The 25,802-nt window shown below is 44.3% G+C and overlaps 1 protein-coding gene across 2 annotated transcripts in view; it reads left to right on the plus strand.

Moving 5' to 3' along the window:
• nrbp2b (nuclear receptor binding protein 2b) overlaps positions 1–25,802 on the plus strand; it is a 58,290-nt gene that overhangs the window by 761 nt on the left and 31,727 nt on the right. The window lies entirely within an intron of this gene.

Genomic DNA, 25,802 nt, shown 5'->3' on the forward strand with positions numbered 1-25,802 from the left:
ATTTTAAGCTTATTTTCCTTTTATTTATGGTGTAACTCAACTTTTACTTGTATTACCTACGTCGTCTATTTGGCATTTCATCCACAAACTATGAAACTTCTGCAGGGATTTAAGATGAGAAGAAATGTTAGAGCTCTTGACAGTGGCTCATTAGGATCACCATGGTAACCTGTGGTTCTCACTCCTGGAGCAACTCTAATGAGGCAGATAGAAACACAGAGTGGAAAGATATAAGTTCTAAAGTGTAATGAGTGAACTGCAGATGGATATTTGATAGACACAATAAGTCCTACTGGAGTGCGAGAGATTGTGTTTAAAACAAAACACATTTGTTTAAACTTAGTAAAATGTGTATATACTTAAAGTATGATGTTCTCACATTTTAGTGCATAAATTACTAAGTGACATCATTGACTGTCAGTAGAATGGTCTAAGGAGAAATCTCCTAAAATCATGAACTGCATGCTTTTATATTTAAAGAGACAATGTGTAGTTTTTACTAGAAATAAACCATCAAAGTGTTTTTGAAAATGAATTAAACTGTGCCCAGTTGTTGAAAAATAGTGACAGCTTTGTAACATTTAATCATAAACAAAATAAGAATCCGCACACTTCAATCTGCAATGTAGGAGTTTATTGGTCAAGCTTTCAGTCAGAGACCTTCATCAGGAATTGTATTTTCACAATGATTAAGGTCTCTGACCGAAAGCTTGACCAATAAACTCCTACATCGCAGATTGAAGTGTGCGGATTCTTATTTTATTTATTCCACTTTTTGATCCAGCACCTTTCCCAGACGAGCGGTGACTCCTTCTACTTTATTTAACATACAATCATAAAAATCAGGTTTAAAATACATGGGAGTAGGTCTAAGTGTCTGGGTGACGCCATGTTTCTTTCTACGGGAACCCGTGAGGACAAGATGCATTTACAGATTTGTAACAAATGGCTACAAAACCTTCGACGTTGTTTTACACATTTACCTCTGATGTGCTTGTCATTTTACTGGAGGTTGTGCTCCCAGTGATTTTTGACCCTAATGGCCACCCGTTGGTAAGGTCTCACGCAAAGACAAATCAGTACTGCTCCCTATCGCCTATCGGGAATATATACACATTGTCACTGTAAGCTGCAGTGAAAGAAAATTTACAAATAAATATGAAAAAATGCTGATAAAATACTAATAAGGCAGCCTGAATGCTGGCAACATCTACTACTGGCCATCAAAAATGCAACAAAAATCAAAATGAGCTAAATAACAGGCATTAATAGTTTTATTATCACATTAGACAAATAAATACCAACAGGGGTTCATTTTGTGGTATTTTCACTAATTGTCTGGGTGAAAATGGAGATTATGTTCTTAACTCATTCACTGCCAATGACGACTAAAGTCGTCATTTGCATTTTTTTTTTACTGTTTGAGCATCGGAACGAGCTCCCGCGCTGAGAGAACAAACATCTCAGCCCTGAAGCCGATCTTCATCCGCATACGTCACAGATCACATGATCAGGAAGCAACATATCCATGTGTTTGGAGATCGTTTTGGGCCGTTCCTGTAAAAAAAGTGAGGCGCGAACCGGAAAAGCATCTGCCGATCACAATTCGACAACGGATTATGAAAGAACGGATAACGCTCGAAACACACGGCTTCTTCCTGATGTAAGAGGTGAGTCTCCGCTTTGTTTTGGTTGTTTTGGCATCGACATCATGCAAGCGTGCAACGTTCTGTGACTCTTAAAAAAACAGTAAAAACGGTGAGAAACGCTGGCAGCGAAGGCCGTTAGTGATCAGGAAACGGCTGGCAGTGAATGAGTTAAAGAGCAAGTCACCCCCTACCAGAGTCTTACTCAACTCCCTCTTCCTGTTTGAAAAATGCAACAAATGCTGTTGCCTGGCAGACCGAGAGGGGGGAGCCGCTAACAAATACACACACACAAGCTCACAATGACATTGTGACATCATATGGTACCAGCCAACATCATAGTGTACCAATTAGCCAATAGCAAAGGCAGATTTAAATTCAAATGCAGTGCAGAGTTTTTACCTGACGAAGGCACAACAATGACAGCAGGGGTGGACCTTTAAAGCGCCCGAGCGCCAATGGCGCTAAATTTTCTCATCGGGCGGTAAATACTTGACGACTTACCGCCCGTGTGGCGCCCAACCCTTGTTCGTCATTTAAACACTGGCTTTCACCTACATCATCTCATCAGACTGAGAACAGAGACTTACTTAAACACCCTGTAAATCATCAGACAAAATATGAGCCACAAATCTGTAAATAGGTAATCATTAAACTTCTTAAACAAACAGCTGGAAACAGGAACTGCTCCTATAGTGTCCAAATCTGAAGGATAGTTTTGTTCTGTCATATATTTATGGTTTTTGAGTGTTTTTTTTTTTGACCAAATAAGTAACTGATGTAGTGACATGTAGCTTTGGGAGGTAAATAATTCCCTGATTCGTCTGTATGTATGTGTGTGTGTGGCATGTTGACCTTGGAATAAAAACCTTCCATAAATTATCCAGTAACTCCTTTATGTCAACAGCGTCTGTGCCGTTCCCAGCTGGTGGGTCCGATTGCTGCATCGATACAGATCTTAAAACACTTCGAAGCCCTCTAATGTACTCATCTGAATGTCTCAGTGTTGTGAGGTGGTGGGTGTTGTCTCCTCTAACGGTTCCAGATAAACCAGAGGATTTAGTTCTAAGATTATCTCTAACACACACACACACACACACACACACACACACACACACACACACACACACACACACACACACACACACACACACACACACACATTCAAGGCTGCTGTACTTTTCACCACCATCAGGTGCTTTCACCTTTAAATGACGACACAGACTGATGAGTTTCCACACATTGATTACTCATCTGTCGCACTTTCATTCACCCCTTGCAGAGTGCATTAGCCATGTGATTCGTAGCTGAAATAATCTATATTGGGATTAAAAAAGTGTTGTGTAAGGAAAAGACACATGTCTAAAATCAACCAAAGCATTCCATAAAGTGACCAATTAGCTCAAATTTAATCTGGTTTTTATCTTTATGGTAAGAAAACACGTTTTTTTTGACAGAAATGTATTTATTAATTATGCTTTTATTTTAGAATATTCAAAGAATTACCTTAAAATGATGCAAAACAACCACCATATTCCCATGTTTCAGGCAGATCTTTTGCTGAAACTGAGACTCTAGTTTCTCAGGTTGTAGAAATAAAACCAGGAAAGCAGACATATCAACTATTGTGTGCCGAAACCAGCGAATTAGTATCAGCTCTGCTATGTGAAAGGGCAGCAGTAGCTCAGGAGGTAGAGCGGGTTGTCCAGTTTTCAGAAGGTTGTAGGTTCAATCCCGACAGAGAATTCTGCTATTGACACTTAACCCACCTTGCCTGCTGGTGGTGGTCGGAGGGACTGAATGGGTTGTGAAGCGCCTTGGGGGGTTGTAGAACCCCAAAGCCTGATTTATACTTTTTCGTGAGCTCCGCAATGGACAGACGCACACGGAGTGTCGGAAAGGTTTTCACATGCGAACTTCTGCGCCGACAGCGAAATTCACCCGCAGGACAACGTAGCGCTTTTCTGTGGTATCCTGCCACCATAACACTCATGTATCTGGTCCACGATAGTGTATTTAACAGTGTTTATATATTTCAGAGACTTTTTAACACAGACAAGTTTTCCCTTTATTCTCCTCCACCTCTTCATGTGGTCGCCACCTTTAAACCCACGTTTCCAGCCATTGCCGTCCATGTTTGCTCATAATTTTGTACTCTATCAGTCATGGGTGAAAAAACGTTCATAATTTCTGACTTTTTCTGCGATGTGTTCTTCAACCTGTTCTGGTCTGCCGCTAAATATCTTTTTACTTTTTAACGAGGCTACGGCAGTGCTGGTGGAATTTACAGGAAGCGGCGTCCTGACCAATCCAAAAATTGCGGTCTCTGATATTTTTGACGGATGTTTAAATTTTTGGGCATGTCTCCGTGACCCTCTGTGAGCCCGTCGGAGAGCCTGTCGGAGAGCCCTTGCTTCGTCGCATAATGGCGTTGCATGTCGCAGACGGAGAAGTATAATTTAGGCTTAAGACGGCGCTATACAAAAACGGGCCATTTACCGTTAGGAATTCCACATTCTTTCCTCATTATTTTTTTACGTTTGTAGTTTCTTTATTTTCTGTTTTTTATGTCTGATATCTGGGCTTAAGTTAAATTTGACTAATCAGTTTAACCTTGTTTGGTTTATCCATAAAATAGGCATAATTCAATTAAATTCCACAAAACCATCTAATTTTCTGGTTACAGTCACACAAAAAAAGAAAAGCTGAATTGCTTTATTTTTCATTTTAAAATTGGAAATTGAGTAACTTTTTTAACATAAAGCTTTATTTCTTTGTGGGGACAGAGAGAGACAAGTAAATTTCATCAGTGACGGATCTAGTCTACCGGGGTCATCGAACCATTGAGTCAGCACTCAGGACATTTGAGTAACTTCCTCCCTAAACAGTTCGCTCAGCTGGTTTACTCTGAAAAGCTGTTCAGGCCGTATTGATTTTTACGCCGGGGGTTAAACAGCTTTGTTGTGTTGCGTAACCTGAAACTCACCAATACACAAAAGCTGTGGAGACCATCTTTAACTTTTTTTTGCTGTTGTTTTCCCTGACAGAGTACCGCAAGATGACACGATGCATAAATCAAACTAGAGTTGGTGGTTTAACACATTTTTTTCTCTCCAGGGGCCAGTTAATTCAAATGGGTGGGCAGAAGTAGCACAGTGGTGCTAAAATGTAGCTCTGCTGCACTATGTGTAGTCTAAAAAAATTTGTTTGAGTTGCAGTTCCCAGTTATGAAAAACAGCACTCATCATCTGAGTCAAACAAGATTGAAGACATTCAACATTGAGATTAAAAAAGATGCTGCTGAGACAGAACTGTGGAAGAAAACAAGTTTTTTCCTCATGTTGTTCTTTGATCGTTGCATAAACAGCTGGAATGGGAAATGTTCTGGGGTCTCATTTATCAAACATTGCGTAGAATCCTTACTAAAACCGTACTTAAGCTCAGCAAAAAAAAGTACTTACGCCAAGTAGGTTTGTGATCTATCAAACATGGAGTACGCACAGCTGCACGCAATCTCCGCTTCATAAATCGGAGACTAATGAGAATGTTTCTCAGCTGCATTTTAGTCACATCCCGCCCTCACCACGCCCACTTTCTGCCATAAATAGTCAATGCAAAGTGCCTTGTGGATCTCATGCATATACATAAGCCGGCTTGTTGCAGCATTTCGATCACGACCGCAGATCAAGGAAGCGCTATTTCACAAGCAGAAATTCAGGTACTTGTGGGTGAGGTGGAGAAATGGAAGGAAGTGCTTTTGCAAAACAAATAAGAGAAAATCTGGAGTGGCACAGCGTTGCTGAAGCCGTCAATGCTGAGTTCTTCAGAGAGATCTGTGGCGGATATAAAAAAAATGATCCGATCAGGATTCGATCCCCAGACTCCTGGGTGAAAGTCACGCGCGCTAAGCAGTCAGCCAAACGGAGATCTCCCTTGCTCAAGTAGCCAGGGCGCATGATCAATCGGGTCACAGTGACAGGACACACACTGTCACAGACGCATGCCATTCTGTCTCAATCTGTCCCCCTGCTGATATTCTGCATTCTGTATTCTGCACTTCACGCTGTGTGTGAGTGTGTGTGTGTGTGTGTGTGTGTGTGTATGTGTGTATGTGTGTGTGTGCTGCTCTAAAATAACCAGTAAGGCCATTTGCCTGCCTGTGTGAGAAATGCGTTTTAAAAACATTTTAATATTAATAAATAGAATATTAGCATTTGTAACATTACATAAAGGGGTGAGAAAATCACCATCATTAGTAGGAGTGCGTATTGGCAAGAATCTAATATATCACAATAAAGGGAGATTATACAATATATCGCGATAGTAAAAGCAAGATGATATTTGCGATTTTTAGGACTGAATTAAATTGGAAAACTCTGGCCAGACACTTTCAAGACACATCCAATGATAGAGGGAGTCTAGATCACGCCCATATACTTCTGGATCATGGGTCCCTGGAAGAATGAAAAAATTAATTCAAGTCAATGGGGCTACAAATGCTATTTTCTAAATCCGCTTGTTATGTGCCATGGATTTCACATATGATGTTGCATTTTGATACCAAGAACATGCTTATTTTCAAACAGAGGTTAACGTTATTTTAGGTTTTGTGTGAAAATAAGTTCAGGACCACAAATGCGCTTCACGAAAGTGACGTCATCGAAAAAGACACGAAGAAAAACAGAGGGAAAATGGCTGTAAGTTCAGCAAACTTTAAATTTTCAGAAGGAAAGACCACTGTAAATATGGCCATTTGGTAAGTAGCAGCTACGCAGGGGAAGAAGAGATTCTGTGGCGACATGTGCCACGTGTCAACGTCTGATTTGTAGTCAGACTAATTACGAACATTTACAAGCTGATAAATCTCAAAGTACATGACTGGCGTGGTCGACACATCCATCATTACTTTTCATTTAAATTGCAGTACAACATATGTGTGATCCAGGGTGTAAGGCAAAATGGATTAGAAAATAGCATTTTTAGCCCCCTTGACTCACATTAATTTTTTTTCGTTGTTGCGGGGACCCATGAGCCGGGTGGGGGGTGGGGGCTTAGGCTGCCTATAGCGAGATGGCCTTGTTCCATCTGAATGAATGCGGTAAAAACTACTGCCACCTAGCAGTCGGAGTTTGAATTGCACCACACACAAAAATACATTAATAATAAATGCACTGCTTTTCAATATCAACTCAGTATTGTAACAAGAAATATCATGTTTCAATGTATCAGTATTTTCTTGCATCTCTAATTACTAATGTTAATGTTACAGATGTCAGTACAAGTAAGTAGCTCGCTGTTGATGTTAGCAGCTAATTAGCTTACAGAGGCGATCCCTCTTCATCATCAGCCACAACATATTTCCTTTTAAGATGCTTGTGCATCCATGTGGTACTGCCATTAAAGGCCCCAAATACCACTACTGCACAGTTGCGTTTGGGTAGAAACGCAGATGAAGCAATGGATGGTACTGCTGCAAATTTGATTGAAAAACAAAGCTTCAAAAAATAAACAATGACGTTGAGTATTACATTTGTTATCTATTTCGGTAGATGATGTAATCTTGACAAATCTTGGCAGCACTGCTTTGTTGATCACGTAAAATAAAAAAATCACATTGGCTATATTTGCAAGTCAAAGTTGTATTTATTTTGGCCTGCAAGTCAAAGAATTTGGACGGTAAGTTTGATCTGAACACGTAAATAGTGCGTTTTGTCTTGATATGTCACATCCAGCACAAAGGATTAAATAGTAAAATTAAATCTCTGCACAAAATACCATCACTGTAATAAAAAATTACGCTTGTGCAATCATGTCAGTTTACAGCGTTCTGCCTCTGGTGAGCTGTAGAACACTCAGTTGTGTTCTTTTTATGCAAATTCAGTATCCAATGAAATGCTTAGAATAGTGGGTGGGGTCTAATCTGGAAATTTGGGATGACCAGTCAGATTCTGAGCATTCCTTCCTTTAACCTGAAGGAAAAAAACTGAAACAGATCAGGAATATATTTACGAAAAACCGTTTATTTTAATTTACAGCCATAAATGCGACAATTGGACAGCTGTAACAGTGAACTGGAAGCCGTATCCACCTGTCACACTGAGTTTGTTTCATCACAGTCCAGCCCGGACTGAAGATTATCATCGATCCCCTGCCAATTTAGTTCGATAACGCAGTTCTGCAGGCTTCCTGCGTCTCATCTAGCTCAGCGGCGCTTCTCACTACTTCTGCGAGCTCCGTCTTCTGATTCCAGGGTGTTCCTCCATCTGTTCGCAGAAAGATGAAAGTGAGTCACACCCGACTGCATTCCCTCACCCCGGTTTGAGTTCATATTTAAGTCAGTCAGGCTGAATATGATGGGGAGATATTGTTTCATGCACTTGTGTGCTGACTGACAGCATGTGTCATTGCTCACATGAATGTGCTGTTCATACTCTGGCAGTAGTAAACACTCAGCCTGCCGAGAATATTTGAACGAAAAAAGTATTTTTTATTTATTTTTTGATGATGATGCTCTGCAGCTTTCCGTTGACCAACTCACCCAGATTTTGACTTTCATATTGAAATGATTAAACTGGGCAAACAAGCCCTGAGTCAGTACAGATCCTTTCCTCCCATAAGCCCCTGTCAAGTAGCGGCTTGCGGTTAGTGCTACCTGACCCAAGGTGTCCTCTTAATCATTGACGCTCCATAACAATCCTGCAACACCGCACAGGCTGGTTTGGTAGCTGCCCTTTTTTTAATGATTCTCTCTCAGGTTTCCTTTGAGGGAAAACGAGGACAGTTGGCCTCAAAGCACCTGTTAATGCACTCGCTCTGTAAACAGCAGACCTCCTCACCCACGGCTTACAACTTCAGGGATTTATTGGTAAACCTGTCGACACCCTTTAAATACCTTAAAACAAATATGAGGATTTGTGGGGATGAACATGTTAATTCGTAGTTAATTTGAGTCATCCTGCTAGCAGGGCTTGCCTGTGCATTGCTTAAAGTGGCAGTGTGTGGTTTCTTGCCTCTAGGGGGCAGTACATATATTTCAGGTAGAGCCCTGCACTGAAGCCCTAGGCCCTCGGGCCGGGCTTCGGGCCAGTGACTGTGCAATTACCTCGGACACGGGCCGGGCACCTTTATTTTTAATCGAATTCATTTAAAAAATTGAAACAGAAATGCAGCAGTAGAGCCCTGCGCGGGACTGTTTTCTTCATCCCGCTTCTGCCCGCTCCCGCTGAATTTCTGACCATTACCGCCTGCAACTACAACGTGTGCGTTACACTCCCGCCTGCACCTGCAGCGTGCATGTCTACTCCCGCCCGCAACCGCAAAACTCAGAGAAATTATTACCTCACAATAAAAGAGATGTATCGAGTTTGTATCCTCTCTGGTCCTGGAGAAAACATGTCACAACCCGCGGCTCTTCCATCCATCTGATGCGGCTCTCTGTGCTTGTAAAATAATGAATGGATATTTAAATAAAATGCTTTATATTTTACTGAGTTAATTTTATATCTGTAAGTCAATTCTATGTAAAGATTGTCTGCGTAAACCTGAACAGGTCCAACCCGGTCTTACTGTGAGACCGGGTTGACGCGTCACGCTTGTGCGTAATCATATCGGCGCTTTCTGAGCTGAAGATGTCAGATTCTGGGCTTCTCCTCAGACGGCTCCTGGATGTGTCGCCACATTGGAGACAGGAACAAGCACTATTCAGCCAAAGTTTCATAATCAGGGAACATTTTCTAAGTGACAAGTCTCTCTGAGCGACAGGGTTTGGAAAACACTCGCTTCAGTGGGAGGAACCTTCCCGCATGCGCACTGGTTCTACGATGCGCTCCAAGCCAATCTCCACAACTTCAGCTCGCTGTGCACATATGCACTGACAGCGAGCTGCGCTGAGCAGCTCAGATCTTCAGATGGGAATCTTTTAGCTACATCTGCAATGTGCGTAACGAATAAAATGTCAGTTTGTCTGCATGCGTCGGGGTAATTCTTTCTATTCTTTCTCCGTCAAAATAAACGGTCAAATACGGGAACTGTCCGGTCAACACAAGCCCTGCTTTTGACTGTTCTGTTTTCTTGTGAAAATTGTTGGAAAGAGATCAAATTTAACTTGATTACCACCAGAGCCAGTGCGCCATCATCTCTGTGACGGTAAATGAGGGAAAAACAAATTGATCGGATCCTGCACGTCTTTTAACACATTGGTCAGGATTGACGCACTTTGTTTTCATTTAGTTGGTTAAAAAAAAGTCGGGCTCGGGCCGGGCCAGAGAATCCTGAAAACCTTTTCGGGCCGGGTCGGGCTGGGGCTCCACCCCCTCGGGCCGGGCCAGACACGGGCTCAGATTTTAGGCCCGTGCAGGGCTCTAATTTCAGGGTAGTTTTACACAGTATTGCTGTGACTGTAGCTAATTTTAAAAAAGCATTATGGTAAATGTTACTTGTGGAGCAGAGAGCATGCAAACCCGGCATCACTCCTCAGACTTTGATGGTCCTTCAGTTAATTCCGTTGAGAGAATGCTGATGCTAGTTTTCAGGAGCTGTAGTTTCTGGATCTGCTCGGTGTCCTGCGCCTGCCAATGATGTCATCATACTACGGCAATACCACTCAGCCAAAATATATTGCATCTCTTTTTCGATTCTGTTATTTGACGTGTGTTTTGGAAAGAGTTTAGCAGTTTTGTTTTGTTTGTTTCTTACTGCCTAAATGATTTTGAATGAGGTAATGTAATTTCTGTAAATTGTACGTCCAGCCATTCATCTCGTGTTACGTCATTGACAGGCACAGGACCCTGAAGCCAGCCAGAAGGAAACATGGCGTCCTCCAAAGATGCTAGACCCGCGCCCTGTGTACGTTAGACCTGATTTTTATGATTGTATGGTACAAAGCTGCCAAAATCTTTAAACAACTGGACACAATTTTATTCATTTTCGACAATGTTTTGATGGATATTTCCAGCTTTTAAAGTAGGGATGCACAATATATCGTTATCGCCATATCAGCATGTGCAATATGCATATCGCAAAGAAAAGATAAACATCACAATGAATGGTCAGCTCAAAAGTTTGCTACACATAACGCATTCTGTCAATCAAACGGAATCATGATGTTTTTTTAACAAACCAAATGGAGCTCTTCACACATTTGGCCAATTGGGTAGGTTCTCATAGGTTAGATGCCCGCCCCCGAGGCAGACGGCACTTAATTTTGATGGTTAGCAAACACCTGAGTTAGCTTTGTTCTGCCCTTTCTGCTGATTCTGCTTTTCCCGGGATCCACTGATTGCCTTTTCTAGTTCATTTTCTTTTTCCCTTTCCTCACATGTTTTCCTTTTCTCATTTTAATGAATTTTTTTTGTCATATTTTTTTATTTCTTTGTTTTTGGTCATTTTTGTTCCGGAGTTACGTTTTTATTTATTGCAAGTAATATCGTCATTGCAATATTAATCACTGTTATCGCATATGGCAGGTTCTCTTTCTTAACATTCGTTTCGATGTCTCACTATGGGATACGCCCCTCCGCGGATTCCTCAGAAGCACTTATCTCAATACGCCAATCCTGATTGGCCAGTGACCGTGACGTACGCGTCCCCCTGCTACTATAAGTAGCAAGCGTCCCAACGCACGCACTATTCAATCACCTCTTCTCGCTTCGGTGGTCGCTTATCTCTGAGGTAAGTTAGCTCAACTGTTCACAGACGGAGCCTTCTAATATTCTCTCCGTCGCCGAACGTTAACTTACCGTCCTTCTGTCCTGACCTTCACCATAGGCTCGGGGCATAACGAGCAGCTTCACACTCCAGTGCATCTGTTCGTTCTATGCTAACACACCAGTTAGCCAACATGGAAGCCGCTCCTCCCACCAGAGGAGTCGACGGTGCAGGAGCTCGCCTCTGTACCTGTGGGAACAAAATCTCAAGCAAAGACCCGCACAGGGTCTGCTCGAGCTGCCTCGGGCTGGAACACGCCCAGCTGGCATTGGAAGTCCCCGGGTCATGTGAGAGCTGCGCTTGCTTCACCCTGAAGAGCCTTCGCCGGCGGCTAGCGCGCCAAGCTAGCCTGTCGGGGAAGGACCCTTGCCTGCCGGCCCCTGGGCCACCGCCTGGGGACGCCAGCGAACATGTCCTCCCGGAGCCGGAACCGTGTGCCGAACTCAGCTGGGGCTCACAGCTCGAACTGGCCGGTCCGAGCCTCCCCGCCGAGGATGTGTTGGAGTTGGACTACGGAGACGACGAGGACACCTCGGAACTCCTCATTTCAGAGGAGGACGAGGAGGACGACGTCTTCCTCCCCATCGCTCAGGCCTCCATGCCTAGCTTTCCGTCCTCTCCCAGGGATGGAGCGGTTTCTCCAGCCGCCCACCTGGACATGCAGTCAGTCTGCCGACGCGCTGCGACCAGACTCAACATCCCTTGGCCCACCGTGGTCACTGAGGCTGTCAGATCCCGCTACAAGGGAAAGAAGCTGCCTCAGGCCACGAGGGTGGCAAAGCCCCTCCTCCCCGCCTTCCCGGAGCTACTCCAAGAAGTGGGGTCCTCCTGGGACAAACACCCGTTCAGCTCCAGGTCTCCTGTCCAAGGAGCCTCCTCGCTGGACTTCGAAGGGATGGAGACGGCTGGCATGCTTCGCATGCCGCCGATGGAACCGCTGGTTGCAGCCCACCTGCACCCACGGCTCTCGGCGACTTCCTCCAGGCCTCCCGCTCTCCCTGCGAAGGCGGACCGCTTCCAGTCGGCGCTGAACGAGAGGGCGTACAAGGCTGCCGCCATCTCGGTCCGAGCTTTGAATGTCTCCTCCATGCTCTCGGCGTACCAAGCCGAGCTCTGTGAGGACATGAATACGAAGCCGGACCCGGAGGTGCGGGAGGAAATCACCGTACTGACCGACATCTGCCTGCGTGTGCAGCGCTGCGCGGTCCATGCTACGGCTAAAGCTATGGGCATGATGGTGCTTCAAGAACGTGCACGATGGCTGAACCTCACCAACCTCTCTGAGAGAGAGAAGGAGGACATTTTGGACATGCCAATCGTGCCTGAAGGCATTTTCGGCGCTGCCCTGGCATCAATGCAGCAACGGTGTGCGGCTAAAAAGAAAGAGGATGAAGCCCTTCATCTCTGCCTTCCCCGTAAACCCTCACAGGCGCTGCCGGCTCGGCCGAACCTGCCTCAGGCAGCTGCCCGAGCCCAGCCTCAGTTCCGGATCCCAAAGCGCCCGAAGCCTCAAGCTGTCCAACCAGCTCCTTCGGGCTCAGAGCCTCGACCAGTTTGGCCTCAGGGATCCGGCAACCAAGCTGCTCCGCCACCGGGACAATCCACCAGACACGGCGGTCAGCAGGTGAGGAGGAAGAAGTGGGCAGCCTGTCGGAGTTCTTCCCTCCCGACGCTGCAGCTGGCGGTTCCCCGTTCGCCAGCTCCTCCTGTTGGATGTTGCCATGGTGCTTTCTCCCCCCCCTCACGGAACCCCTCCGGCAGAGTTCCCGAGCGGTCCAGGGTGGGGCCAGGACGTGCAGCCGGCGGTGCCGGCTCAAAGCACACGTCACAAGCACTCACATTGTTTTTCACAAACATGTCACGCTCAAGGAGCATTAAAAGGTTCGCTGTCGCATCCAGACGAGATGTCAAGGGCGCAGCAAAAATCAGTATAAATGTCACCCATGAGCGGTTCCAGGCGGGGGCGGCGCCACGGGTCGTCCCCGTAAGCCTGGGCCGTCAAAGCACAAAGCCCCCGCGCATGCGCAGTGGCTGCCACGAGCACCGCTGCCCCACAACCTCTGGAGGGAGCTGGTGCTCCGTGTGTCACGGCTGTGTCACCGCTCTCCACTCACAGGGAGGAATGGACAGCGGTTTCTGCTTCACGTTGGGTGCTGAGAACAATTTCGAGGGGTTACAGGCTCCAATTCGCTTCTGTTCCTCCTCGATTCTCCGGCGTAGTGTTCTCCCACGCCCAGGGGTCGTCAGCTCACATCCTTCAGGGAGAAATCTCCTCCCTGCTGGAGAAGGGAGCGATATGCATTGTGCCTCCCGATCGGTCTCAGAGCGGTTTCGACTCCAGGTACTTCCTGGTCCCGAAACGGGGAGGGACCGGGATTCGCCCGATCCTGGATCTGAGGGCCCTGAACCGATGCCTCAGAAAGTACAGATTCAAAATGCTCACGCTCTCATCCCTTTTGCGTCTGATTCACCAGAGCAACTGGCTCACCTCAATCGACCTGAGGGACGCATACTTTCATGTTCCCGTGTACCCTCCACACAGGACATTTCTGAGGTTTGCCTTTCAGGGAGTGTGTTACGAATACACCGTGCTCCCATTCGGCCTCTCGCTGAGCCCGAGGGTGTTTGTCAGGTGTACGGAGGCGGCGATCGCCCCTCTGAGAGGGAGGGGCATTCGGCTGGCCACGTATTTAGACGACTGGCTCCTGCTGGCACGGTCCAGAGAGGAGACAGCGTCAAACACGCTGGTTGTGATCCCTCCGTTGTGTGGTCTGGGTTTCAGAATAAACTGGCAGAAAAGCGCTTTCCTCCCCTCCCAGAAAATAACCTTTCTAGGTCTGAATCTGGACTCAGGTGCGTTCACGGCCCGTCTCTCGGCACCGCGCGTGAACGCGCTCTCGTTCTGCCTGGCGCGCTTCCGCCTACACAGTTCGGTGCGGTTTGCGTTATGCCTCAGGCTTTTGGGTCTCATGGCGTCGGCTATTTCAGTGGTACCACTCGGCCGTCTACACATGAGAGATTCTCAACGCTGGGTGGCTTCTCTGGGTCTCTCTCCAGTACGCCACAGAGCGCGCAGGGTGACGGTCTCTGCAGCGTGCGTCACGGCGCTCCGCTGTTGGCGTCACCCTTCCCTCTTGGCACAGGGGGTGCCTTTGGGGTTGGTTCTCGTGAGGAAAGTGGTCACGACAGATGCGAGCCTGTCAGGTTGGGGGGGGCTCCTGGAGGGTCGCTCTGTCAGGGGTGTGTGGAGCAGAGAGCTCTGGGGGACACACATAAATTATCTGGAACTCCTCACGGTCTTTCTAGCCCTGAGGCGCTTCCTGCCTTTTCTCTCCGGCCATCATGTCCTAGTGAGAACAGACAACACCTTGACTGTGGCTTATATAAACCACCAGGGGGGGCTGCGCTCCGTGCGGTTACACACGCTGGCACGCAGACTGATCCTATGGTGCAGCAGGCATCTCCTCTCAATCAGAGCCACCCATGTCCCGGGTGTTCTGAATCGGGGGGCGTATCTGTTGTCCAGAGGGACACCCCTGTACGGGGATTGGAGCCTGCATCTAGCAGTGTTGGAACAGATTTGGATCCGGTTCGGCACAGCCGTAGTGGATCTTTTTGCCTCCAAGGAGAATGCTCACTGTCCTCTGCGCGACCGAGACGCTCCACTCGGCGTGGACGCGCTGGCGCACGACTGGCCACGGGGACTGCTTTACGCTTTTCCCCCAGTGGCCCTGATACCACCCACCTTGCTGAGGGTACGAACCCAGCTCCACACTCTCATTCTGGTGGCCCCATACTGGCCAGCTATGCATTGGGTGGCGGACATTTTCCAACTCCTGGAGGGCCAACCTTGGAAACTTCCGCTTCGCAGGGACCTGGTGTCCCAAGCGGGAGGCTCGATCTTCCACCTTCATCCAGAACGGCTGGCCCTGTGGGCCTGGCCCCTGAGGGGTGCGGGCTAGTGTCAGCAGAGCTGCCCCAGGCGGTCATTCGAACCATTCAGAATGCTAGGGCCCCCTCCACTAGGTCCCTATATGACTGTAAATGGAGGGTGTTTGAAGCCTGGTGTCAGGGCAGAGAGGTCTCACCCTTCCAATGCCCGGTGAACATCATTCTGTCTTTCCTGCAAGACTTGTTGGATGGGAAGAAGGCTTTCTCCACCATTAAAGTGTACCTAGCAGCCATTTCCTCCCGACACTTGGGTTTTGGGAAGAAGCTGGCAGGTCAACACCCCCTGGTGTGTAGCTTCATGAGGGGCGCGCGCAGGCTTCTCCCTGTGTCTCGACCCCTGGTGCCCTCATGGGATCTGTCCTTGGTGCTGTCGGCCCTCTCCGGGCCTCCATTTGAACCTATGGACGGCCTGGACCTTAAGATCCTGTCTCTTAAGGTGGTGCTACTCCTGGCTTTGGTATCTGCAAAGCGAGTTAGTGACTTACAGGCTCTCTCTGTGCACCCATCCTGCACCCAGTTTGCACCCGGTGACATGAAGGTGTCCCTGAAGCCCAACCCTGCCTTTGTGCCTAAGGTGGTGGGCTCCTTTTCTCCTATTATCCTCACAGCTTTCTACCCGCCACCCTTCTCCTCTCCTGAGGAGGAGCGGTGGCACAAGCTGTGTCCGATTCGCGCGCTCAAGGAGTATGTGAATCGGACGGAGAACCTTCGCAGGGGGGACCAGCTTTTTGTGTCATGGGGTGGGCCTCGTAAGGGGAAACCCGTCACAAAGCAGAGGCTTTCCCACTGGATTGTGGAGGCTATTTCTATGGCTTACTCCTGTCAGGGCATTCAGGCTCCTGTTGGGCTCAGGGCCCATTCTACTAGGGGCCTGTCTGCTTCTTGGGCCCTTTTTCGGGGGCTGTCAATCCAGGAGATTTGTGCTGCAGCAAGTTGGGCTTCTCCACTTGCATTTGCACGCTTCTATAAGCTTGATGTTTCGGTCCCTGCAATGACTCACACGATTCTGAGTGTGGGGTCTTTGGCGGGCCAAGACGTATCCCTGTAGGTTGGTGATCGCTGGATAAGCTGTCTGGCAATACGGGAGTCTCCATATCCCATAGTGAGACATCGAAACGAATGTTAAGAAAGAGAACTTTAGGTTACTGTCGTAACCCCGGTTCTCTGAGTAACATGAGTGAGATGTCTCACCAGACAACCCTTCTTGCTGGGCGAAGCGAGAAGAGGTGTTTATCTTGAATAGTGCGTGCGTTGGGACGCTTGCTACTTATAGTAGCAGGGGGACGCGTACGTCACGGTCACTGGCCAATCAGGATTGGCGTATTGAGATAAGTGCTTCTGAGGAATCCGCGGAGGGGCGTATCCCATAGTGAGACATCTCACTCATGTTACTCAGAGAACCGGGGTTACGACAGTAACCTAAAGTTTTCTTAATATCGTGCAGCCCTAATTTAATGGTTAAAAACAAGCACATTGCCTCTTTAATGTTTCTGGGACTTCTAATGTCTTAAAGTTTTAAGTTTTGAATACATTTTTGCTAACTCTAGGAAAGGTATTCTGCTTAATGGGGGAACATTGTACTAAAACTCTGACTTTTCCTCCAGCAATGTTAAAACTTAAAAGTGATGGTTCAGATCTTTAGAAGAGGTTAGGGTTTTTTTAGGTTATTTTTTCTTGTAGATGTCTCTTTAGATAACAACAATTTTTGAAACTGTATTAAATGGCTAATTTGAAAATCCCATCACTTTATACAAAAGTTATTTCATAAACTTTTACGTCATTGTTTCACATGGTTGTTTTGATTAATATATTAGGTTGTTTTGATTAATATATTATGACAATCCTGCTGGAATAGCCTCAGGTTGTACTTTAGCAACTCTGTCGCTATATTGAGCCAGTTTTAACCCTCCTAGTGATCCGATTTCTAATAAACAACTTGTGTTTTTTCTGCTGTAAGATTCTGTATCATTACTAATAAGCTGAGGCAGTTGCCGTGGGCCTCAACCCCATCCCTAAACACTCACAGACAGTCCAGTCCTTGCACAACACCCTTAAGCCCTCCATGTCCAGGCTGCAAATGACCCCACCCAGGCTTGCAGCTACCTCAGCTAAAAAAAGGTGGGTAGTTCCAATAACTGGGTTACTGGTTTGTCATCCATTATATACATGGTGAGTTATGTAAATTGTTTCTCTACACTGACAAAGAGCTGTCTACAGGTGACCTTTCCACATATTCTTGCTTTAAAATACCAGAACCATCCCTCTTTAATGTATTTTGTTCAAAGTAAAACGTTAGGATGTAACTTTTCTAAAGATGCTAGTTTATTTCAGTTATGTGTCCCTGTGAGAACAACAGAAACCTGCTTCTCTGCTTCACACACACCCACTAATTTATGAATGACTCAGTGACAAAATATAATCTGCAATGTTACAAGTTACGGCCTGCTGTATTATAGTTTGTCTGTCCAGGCTGCCTGATTTCAACATAAACATGTATTTAAAGCTGTTGGTAAAAGAAGGAGGCCTGTTATAAAGCAGGAGCACTTTCACCCCTAAAGACACTTGGAAGAACGGTCGTACAGAAACAAGAATTAACCATCTCTGATCCATGTTTGGCATCATAACTATAACAGATGGATGGAGGAGGAGAAACTCAGTGTTGCTGTTCTTTTGAAAATCTTTCTAAGTAATTTTATCTTTTCTGAGAAACAAAACCAAGAAGGCCGGTGGACTGGGACAGCTTGTTTGACGTGGGGGTGTGGGTATTGAATCTTTGTGCAGGGCTGTCAGCAGTTGGTGAGCGGGCCAGCCAGCAGGAAATGTCCCAGTGCTCTCAATGGCTGCAAGTTTTTAGTTTATTGTTAGCAGTCAACGGCATCGGTTTGTTTTTAATCTTGCCAGAGACGATTAAATAAACTTTAGTGTGATTTGAAGATTGCCAGGAACAATTATTATTAATTATTCATTTTTCGGTTTGACGTTTCATTACAAAATGCCCTGCAGTGTATTGACAGATATTTCAAATCAGATCTTTCTTCAGTTAAAGAGTTTGAATCGAACCAGCAACCCACCAATCACTGAGCAAAACTATCCTCTGCACCGCCGAGGCACATGTAAGCTTACTTAGAAGAATACTCATAAAATATTAATTAGCTTACCCCGTGCCAGGCTTCAATCAACGCCACACTCCCTCACCAGAGGCGAGATGTCCATTTTTTCATGGATTCATAATAAAAACTAAATAGTTGTGGTGTCACATTAAGACCATCCTTCATGCATCTAAGAAAAAATGGGACAGATTTCCAAAAAAGCTGTGTTAAGGCAGTCCTAAACTTAAAACTAACTACAGATGACCCAGTTTTATCAGGATGGATATTAACCTTAAGTTAAGACTAGCTAAAATGCTAGCTGGTTGAATGGAACAGATTCCAGCATGCCATGCTCTTTCAGAAATGTTGAAAATTAAACTATTATTTATATTTACTGTTAAAGTTTTCTTTAAAAAACAAGATATCCATGAATTAAAGAAAAGTTTTTCACTTGGCAGTGAGTAAGAAACAATGTACTCTGCTCTCCACGGCTAAACGGCGAAGGAAGTGACGCCGCCAACAGGGGCTAGCTCTGAAGAAGATTGCAGTAGTGGTCGAAACGTCAGTGAAAAAAGTTAAAAACAACAATTTTCTGTGTTTAAAAAAGAACCAAGTAAAGCAGTGAGTAAGAAACACCATGACTGAAAAAGGTACTGTTGCAGAGGTGTTTAAATACGGGTCATTTTCTTATTAAATGGTAATTCTGCTGAGAGCACAAGATAGATCTATGCCACAAAAACTTTATAATAAAGAAACTGCTCCCAAAAATAGGGTAATGACTCAACTTTGGGTTGTAAAACACTAAGCTGTGTGTCTTGAAATGGCCTCCTGTTGTGATATCAACTAGAAATTAAGTCATTAGAACTGATTTAATGGAAAAAAGAATAATTGGAAATGATAATAATCGTTTATTTAGCTTTTTAGCTATGTATTTGCTGATTTTCCCAATGGTATATAGTAGGTTAGAAGCAAAATGTTTGGGAATTACTGTACGTAAGGAATATTTCAGTGATTTTGAAAGGGGCTTCTGCAAAAAAGTTCTAGATATCAACAAGTATTCCTCTCAGACATTGTAGATGGCGACCTTGAGAACAAGAGCTGCTGAGAAACGGCTCATTCAATTGATCCCACATTCTAAATGGATCCCTGCCGTCGTAAAACAACTAAAATCTGCAAATTTTTGGCGGAAACCTAAAAGAAATCCCACCAGGCTGGCTGCATTTAGGCTTGTAAATATCCCCGGAATTCCATGTAAATAACTAATAACTTAAGTAGGGGTCAGTGTGAAGTTTTATAAAAGAGAATTACTATGACATTTAGGAAATGAGAGCTATTTTAGGACAACAGCAGCACACCTTGGTCTTGGCTGTGCTCTGATTAGTCGTTAGCTCAATAGTCCTTTATCTATTTTTGTTAAAGCTGCAATGGCAAATTTGGAAAACAAATGAGCTTAAAACATTTTTTTCATGCCTTTTAACATCATTCTAACATAGTTTAGCTATGAATCTCTTGTGGAGATTAGGGATGTGTATTGGTGAAATTATGGTGATACGATGCGCATCACGATACTGGGGAGAAGATACAATATATCACGATATATTGTGATACATTTAGTCAGACGATATTAGCGATTTTTTTAGACTGAATTTACTATAGGAAAATTCAATAAACAGTCCAAACTGATACTTAACATGTTTCACATTAGATATCTGAACCATAATAGAGGGATTTACATTTCAGTGGTGGAGACAAAATCAATTGCACACTGCTGCCAAATAGTGGTCGGAGTTTGAAGTATTGAAAGAAAAGGAAATACACAAATGTTTGCATGTACATTCTTCCAAAAATTAGATACACGGCTTTATAATACTGCAGGGGAAAATATCACAATATTTAGCGATATCGATATTTTCGATTCACAGCTTTTGAATATCGATATATCGCTGGATATTGCCATTGAATATCACAATATATTGCCATATGAATATTTTCTTGCATCCTTAATGGAGGTAAAAACAAACAAAATTAATGAAGTGATTCAGTCACATTTGCCTGAAAACCTCCGACACTAACATTTTTCTGACTGAAAGCAACTGTTGGACCATCTGGTTGTTGGTCTTGCAGAACCGCCTCACTTTCCTGGGTCCTCCCTTCATTACACACTCGCATATTTAGCAAAAGAACACCACTGGTGTGAGAGGTTCTCGGCTCAATAATATCAGAGAAGGAGAAACAGCCGACCATTTCAAGTTTAGTTCAAACTACCAGAGTCCTAAAAGAAAAACACCAAGAAGTCATGGATGTTTGGACCTAGAAAATGCTGACTAGTGTTAAGTGTTATCTTGTTTCCTCTGGCATTGCAGGTTTCCGGTTCCCGCAGAACCGTGTCAGGGAAGATACCCGAGGGGAAGGGGGAATATTCGTGAATATTTGTGTTTGCATTCAAAACCTAGCTTGTTCTGTAGCTTTGTTATAACAGCTTTAAGTCCAAGCTGTTCAGGAAGCTGAAAACAATGAGCTTTTACAGATAAAGACATTAAAAAAGGTCTAAACATTCCTTTAAGGTCCATTTTTCCTTTAATCTGTCTCTCTGCTGCTGTTTTTGAGGTTTCTTGGTGTGCTACAGGCCAGTAAAAGGTGTGCTCCGTGTCAGGTCTACTACAGCCTATTAGACTACTCAATAATGTTAAAATAAACAAGAGGGACAGATGGTGGTCAGCACGACAAATGCCCTCTTCACTCATCATACAGAATTTGTTCATGTTAGATATTCACGGCTCGTCAATCATGTGATCCTTCCTCTGACCTGGTATTGAAAAGTTAGCCGGCGAGGCCTCTGGGGGTCATGAGGGGTTCTGACAGAATACAGAGAGGTAGTTGTCAGCATTTTCCACCCCAGCTGTCTGAAATGGAGCCACTAGATGTTCTGCCAGCTGGAGGAGGAAGCTGGGATGTAAATAAGACTTCTAGGAATTTCTCACATGTCCACGGGCTTTCAAGTAAATGTCCTGGTAGTTGGTTTCACTTTGACATGTATGAGAACACTCTTTGACTCCTTGGGCATGCTGCATACACAGGATCTTTCAGATCCAACTTTTTTATAGCTGCTGTGAGTCTGCAAATTTTAAATGTTTTTTATACGTTAGTCTCACAAAATAAGAAAGTTCTGGCATTTCTTACATGGTTTCTTGTTTAAGTCAGACTTTACAATGGCTCTATTATTCTCTGTTTATTAGCATGCTGAAGTCAGCTTTTCTGTTTGTCTCTTTCCACTCAAATACTGCACTTTGTATTATAATTTTGTCAAAATTGATGAGCTTTGTAGACGGAACATTGAAGCAAAATTATTTAAACACTTATAGTTGGTTGGATTTTAGCGTCTGACATTGAGCTGCTAAAGTCACATTTTGTTTAATCCATAAGGAAGGAAAACAGGTTGTCAGCAAGACTAAAGTACCACGAGAATCATAAAAACAGTTGCATCATTCTGTCTGAGCTAAAGTAAACATGTGAAGTTGTCGTGCGAGTGTAGTGAGCTTTGTGTTAGCTGGGACACAGAACAGAAGGTTTTGCCTTTCTGTCGCTGTTCAGCATCAAGTTTGACTGTCGTCTCTGCAATCCCCCCGCACTCATCACAAAAAACCCTTAAACCTCACAGAGAATAAGAAATGAAGATCATTAGTAAAACAACCAGAGATCACATGGTTACTGGTTTTAATGGTTACACTGGTAACATTTCCAGAAGTTAGTAGTACTGCATAATCTGCGATACCTTGTTTATGCAGATTATAAATGCCAGGGCTGCTTTTGTTGACCCAAACAAGGAGTATTAGTAACTCCAAACGAGCATTGTGCTGCTTTTGTTGAAACTTAGAGACAATGTGTAATTTTTACTGTTAATCTCTGGAAATATCCATCGAAATGTTGTTGAAAATCAATAAAATGTTGCCCAGTTGTAGTATTGGCGGCTTTGTAACATATAACTATAAAAAAATTGGTCTAAAATACATGGAAGCAGGTCTAGGGGTGTTTCTCAATGCCAAGGAACCTCGCCTTGGTGTCTTGGTCCCGCCTCGGTTGCCTAGTAGATACGTCATCAGGAACCGCCAAGGTGTGTTCCAGTGTTCATGTTCAACCGAGGCTTCTGTTCTTCGTTTGTTAGCTGTTTAGCTAGCTGAGCAAGGATACACGGGAGGTGCTTTGTAGCCTAGCCTTGGTCAAAAATAAGGCTTGTTATATATTCATATTGAAACGTATACATTTAAAGGATGGATGGAGTTGAGCCAACCTTTCTAAACATCCGTTGAAAGAAATGGAGAACGCAAGCTTGTGATTTGTCAAGACATTGTTTCTGTCACAGCACCGCAATTGTGCCCTCAAAAGCATAAAAAGACCTGAAGGTTTCACGTTGCAGACGGGGATAAGCTTGAAGAATGCCTTGCAGAAAAACTCTAAAACTATGAACGTTTTATTCACTCGTGACTGGAGGAGTATAAAGTTATACAGTAAGCGTTTTTTGTGAATGGAAATGACAGGAAATGTGGGTTTAGCAGTGACAAGCCACGAAGAGGTGGAGGAGAACAAGGGACAAATTTGTCTGAAATACAAAAAACACAATATAAACACTGGTAAATGCACAATCTTGGACCAGATACATGACAGGATACCACAGAACAGTGCTCCACCCTCTGTTGTCCTGGCGGGGAATTGCAACACTCCCCAGGATGCGGAGAAGTCTGAGAGCAAAACATCTCTGTCAATGCATGTGCGTCTTTCCCTTGTGGAGCTGATGCAAAAGCTTTTACTAGATTTTACTCAGACACAAAAATACCACTTGCTTGCAATGATTTAGGTATATCCTGCCTCTTATTGCCAGGGAAAATATGCATTATCACTTAAAAACATGCCAGTTTTTACTTCAAGTCTGATTATCATCTAAATTGTGTCTTACATATTTTTATTATTACATTCATCCAAGCACCCTGGTGCAGATATTTTCTCAGCTGTGTCAGCAAGGAGTTATTTACTGCACAGCCAACCAAGCTTAAACGAACAGAGATTTTCTGTTTTTAGTGAAGCTGTGGAGTATCTGTGTTTTCTGGTTTTCAGTTTAAAGTGTGTCAATGCTTGAAATCTCCACTTGAGTTAACTGAAAAGATGTTATTCTAGGTCATCAGTGCCCATAGGCTTTGGTGGCCATCTTGTATTGGACTGACTCCAAAAGTGCAAAAACATAAACAGAATTTTCTCTCCTTGTTACTTGCTACTACAACAAAACAAATAGATGAAAATGAAAACTGCCTTTGTTATCAGGTTAAGACCGACTCTGATTGCTTTACCTCCTTAGTTTGTGATTTTGATCAAAGAATGTGTAAATATCAGCTGTTAAAACATCTCACAGACCATACTGACTGCCCTTTAAACCCAACTTTTCTCATGAAGACATCTGTGTTTAAACTATCAACAAAAGGAGGAGCACCATATAAGGTTTAACCCAAAGGGCGTCTTGATAGAAAATCGTTACGTCCTCTCTTTCATCGGCTCATGTCTTGACCTTTGATACTAAATATCTCTATCGGCATGTCAGATATCTACTCGCTGAAGGATAGATGCTTGAATGACTTAAGTTTGACTTTTGATAATGTGATCCCAACATGAACAAAGGGCTTGCTATGTTAGGCAACTGTGGAGTTATTTTGTGCAGCAGTTTGATGAATACAAAGACCTCCCAAACCCAACTACCCTCAGGCTCTTCTGAAACTGTGTTTCCCCAGCTGAAATCGGATTCCCACACACTCTTAAATCCTTGTGTTTTGGTCACCTGAAAGCTGATTTGCATTGAGGCTTCGAATTTGCTCCTAATGCAGATCTGGAGGGCGGAATGTGAAGCAAGTTCCTGTGAATTTGCAGCTCAATTAGAAGTTTCTCAGAAACCGTAGTTGATGAATTAAATATGGAGTCAGTGTAAAGCAAAGCTCCCGTGCTCTGCTGCACATAGACGATCACGGCTTTAGTTACCTTGTTTGATTAAATGTACAAATGAACAAAAGAGCTTGAAATATAGTTTGTTAGATGATCTAACGTTGGTATTTATGGGTCATCTGAGATCAATTTTATAATTTGGGATATTCATATTTTTGAGAGTTAACTGAATAACTGAGATTGATTTTTGGAGTTCACCAAATTCAATATGGCCGCCACAGCTATTCGACATTAGCACAATTTTAAAAATGGCTGCCTGCAACTCAGCCCTTGTTTCAGATATTGAATAAAAATTTGGGGTCATGGCAGTTAAGAGTCCTCTCCAACCACTTAAACGTTTTTTAATGGAACTTCCAAGAAATCTTGATTTTATCTTACTTAATAAAATTCCCCAAGCGCAACCCCCCTCCCCCTGCTCTCTCGGACAGCGGGGGCAGCAGTAGGTCAGGTGGTAGAGCGGGTTGCCTCATGATCGTAGGGTCATGGGTTCGATTCCAGCTCCTGCCAGGGATATTCTGCTGTTGTGTCCTTGGGCAAGACACTTCACCCAACTTGCCTGTGTTGGTGGTGGTCAGAGAGGCCGACGGCGCCAAATGGCAGCCTCGCCTCTGTCAGAGGGCGGCTGTGGCTACAAAGTAGCTTACCATCTCTAATGGGCTCGACACACGGGAGGCGACAAACGACCGCGATCAGCGAAATTTGTTGCCGTCGCTTTTATTACCTGACACACGGGAGGCGATCCGCGGCAGCGGCAAAGCCATCTACGCGTTCTGTTCCATGGCGAAATCGAAACTTCCGTTGTTTTGTTTGGCTGTGTCAGGTTGGAGGGAATTAAGGTTCTTTAAACGGTTCAGAGTTAAAAAAGTGGTAGATATGATGTTTCACAAGGTGCTGCTAGAGTTATGTGAAATCTTACTTGTGATTTTATTATATAAAACATAATAATAATCAACTTCTCCTCCATGTTTGCTCGGAGATGTACGGAGCATCCTGTCCGCTCATTTGTCAGTGAATGAAACCTCCGTTGATTGGTCCTCGTCCGAGCGACAGCGATGAAAAGTTGAAAATGTTTCAGCTTTCTGGGATCACGTCGCTGGGTCGCCTGTGCACGACACGTGCACGAGCACAAAATTTCACACGCACATTTTTCGCATTTCGCTTGGTAGGAGGGAGACCCGCGATTATCGCTTTGTTGCGCATGTCTCATTGAAAATGAATGGAGGAGAGGCAATGTCGCCGCCCGTGTGTCGAGCCCATAACAGTGTGACATACCTGTCTATTTTATTATTTATATTCTTGTCCAATAAACTGGTGTTTTTATTTGTAAGGAGGGTGTGACTTTTTTTGGTTACACTGTAATAATAGTATGAAATGGAGTCATAGAAACCATTGTGTTAAATATTTTAAAGATGATTTGTAAAGTTCTTCG

This window comes from Nothobranchius furzeri, chromosome 7, assembly GCF_043380555.1.
Source record: "Nothobranchius furzeri strain GRZ-AD chromosome 7, NfurGRZ-RIMD1, whole genome shotgun sequence".
NCBI classification, from domain to species: Eukaryota; Metazoa; Chordata; class Actinopteri; order Cyprinodontiformes; family Nothobranchiidae; genus Nothobranchius; species Nothobranchius furzeri.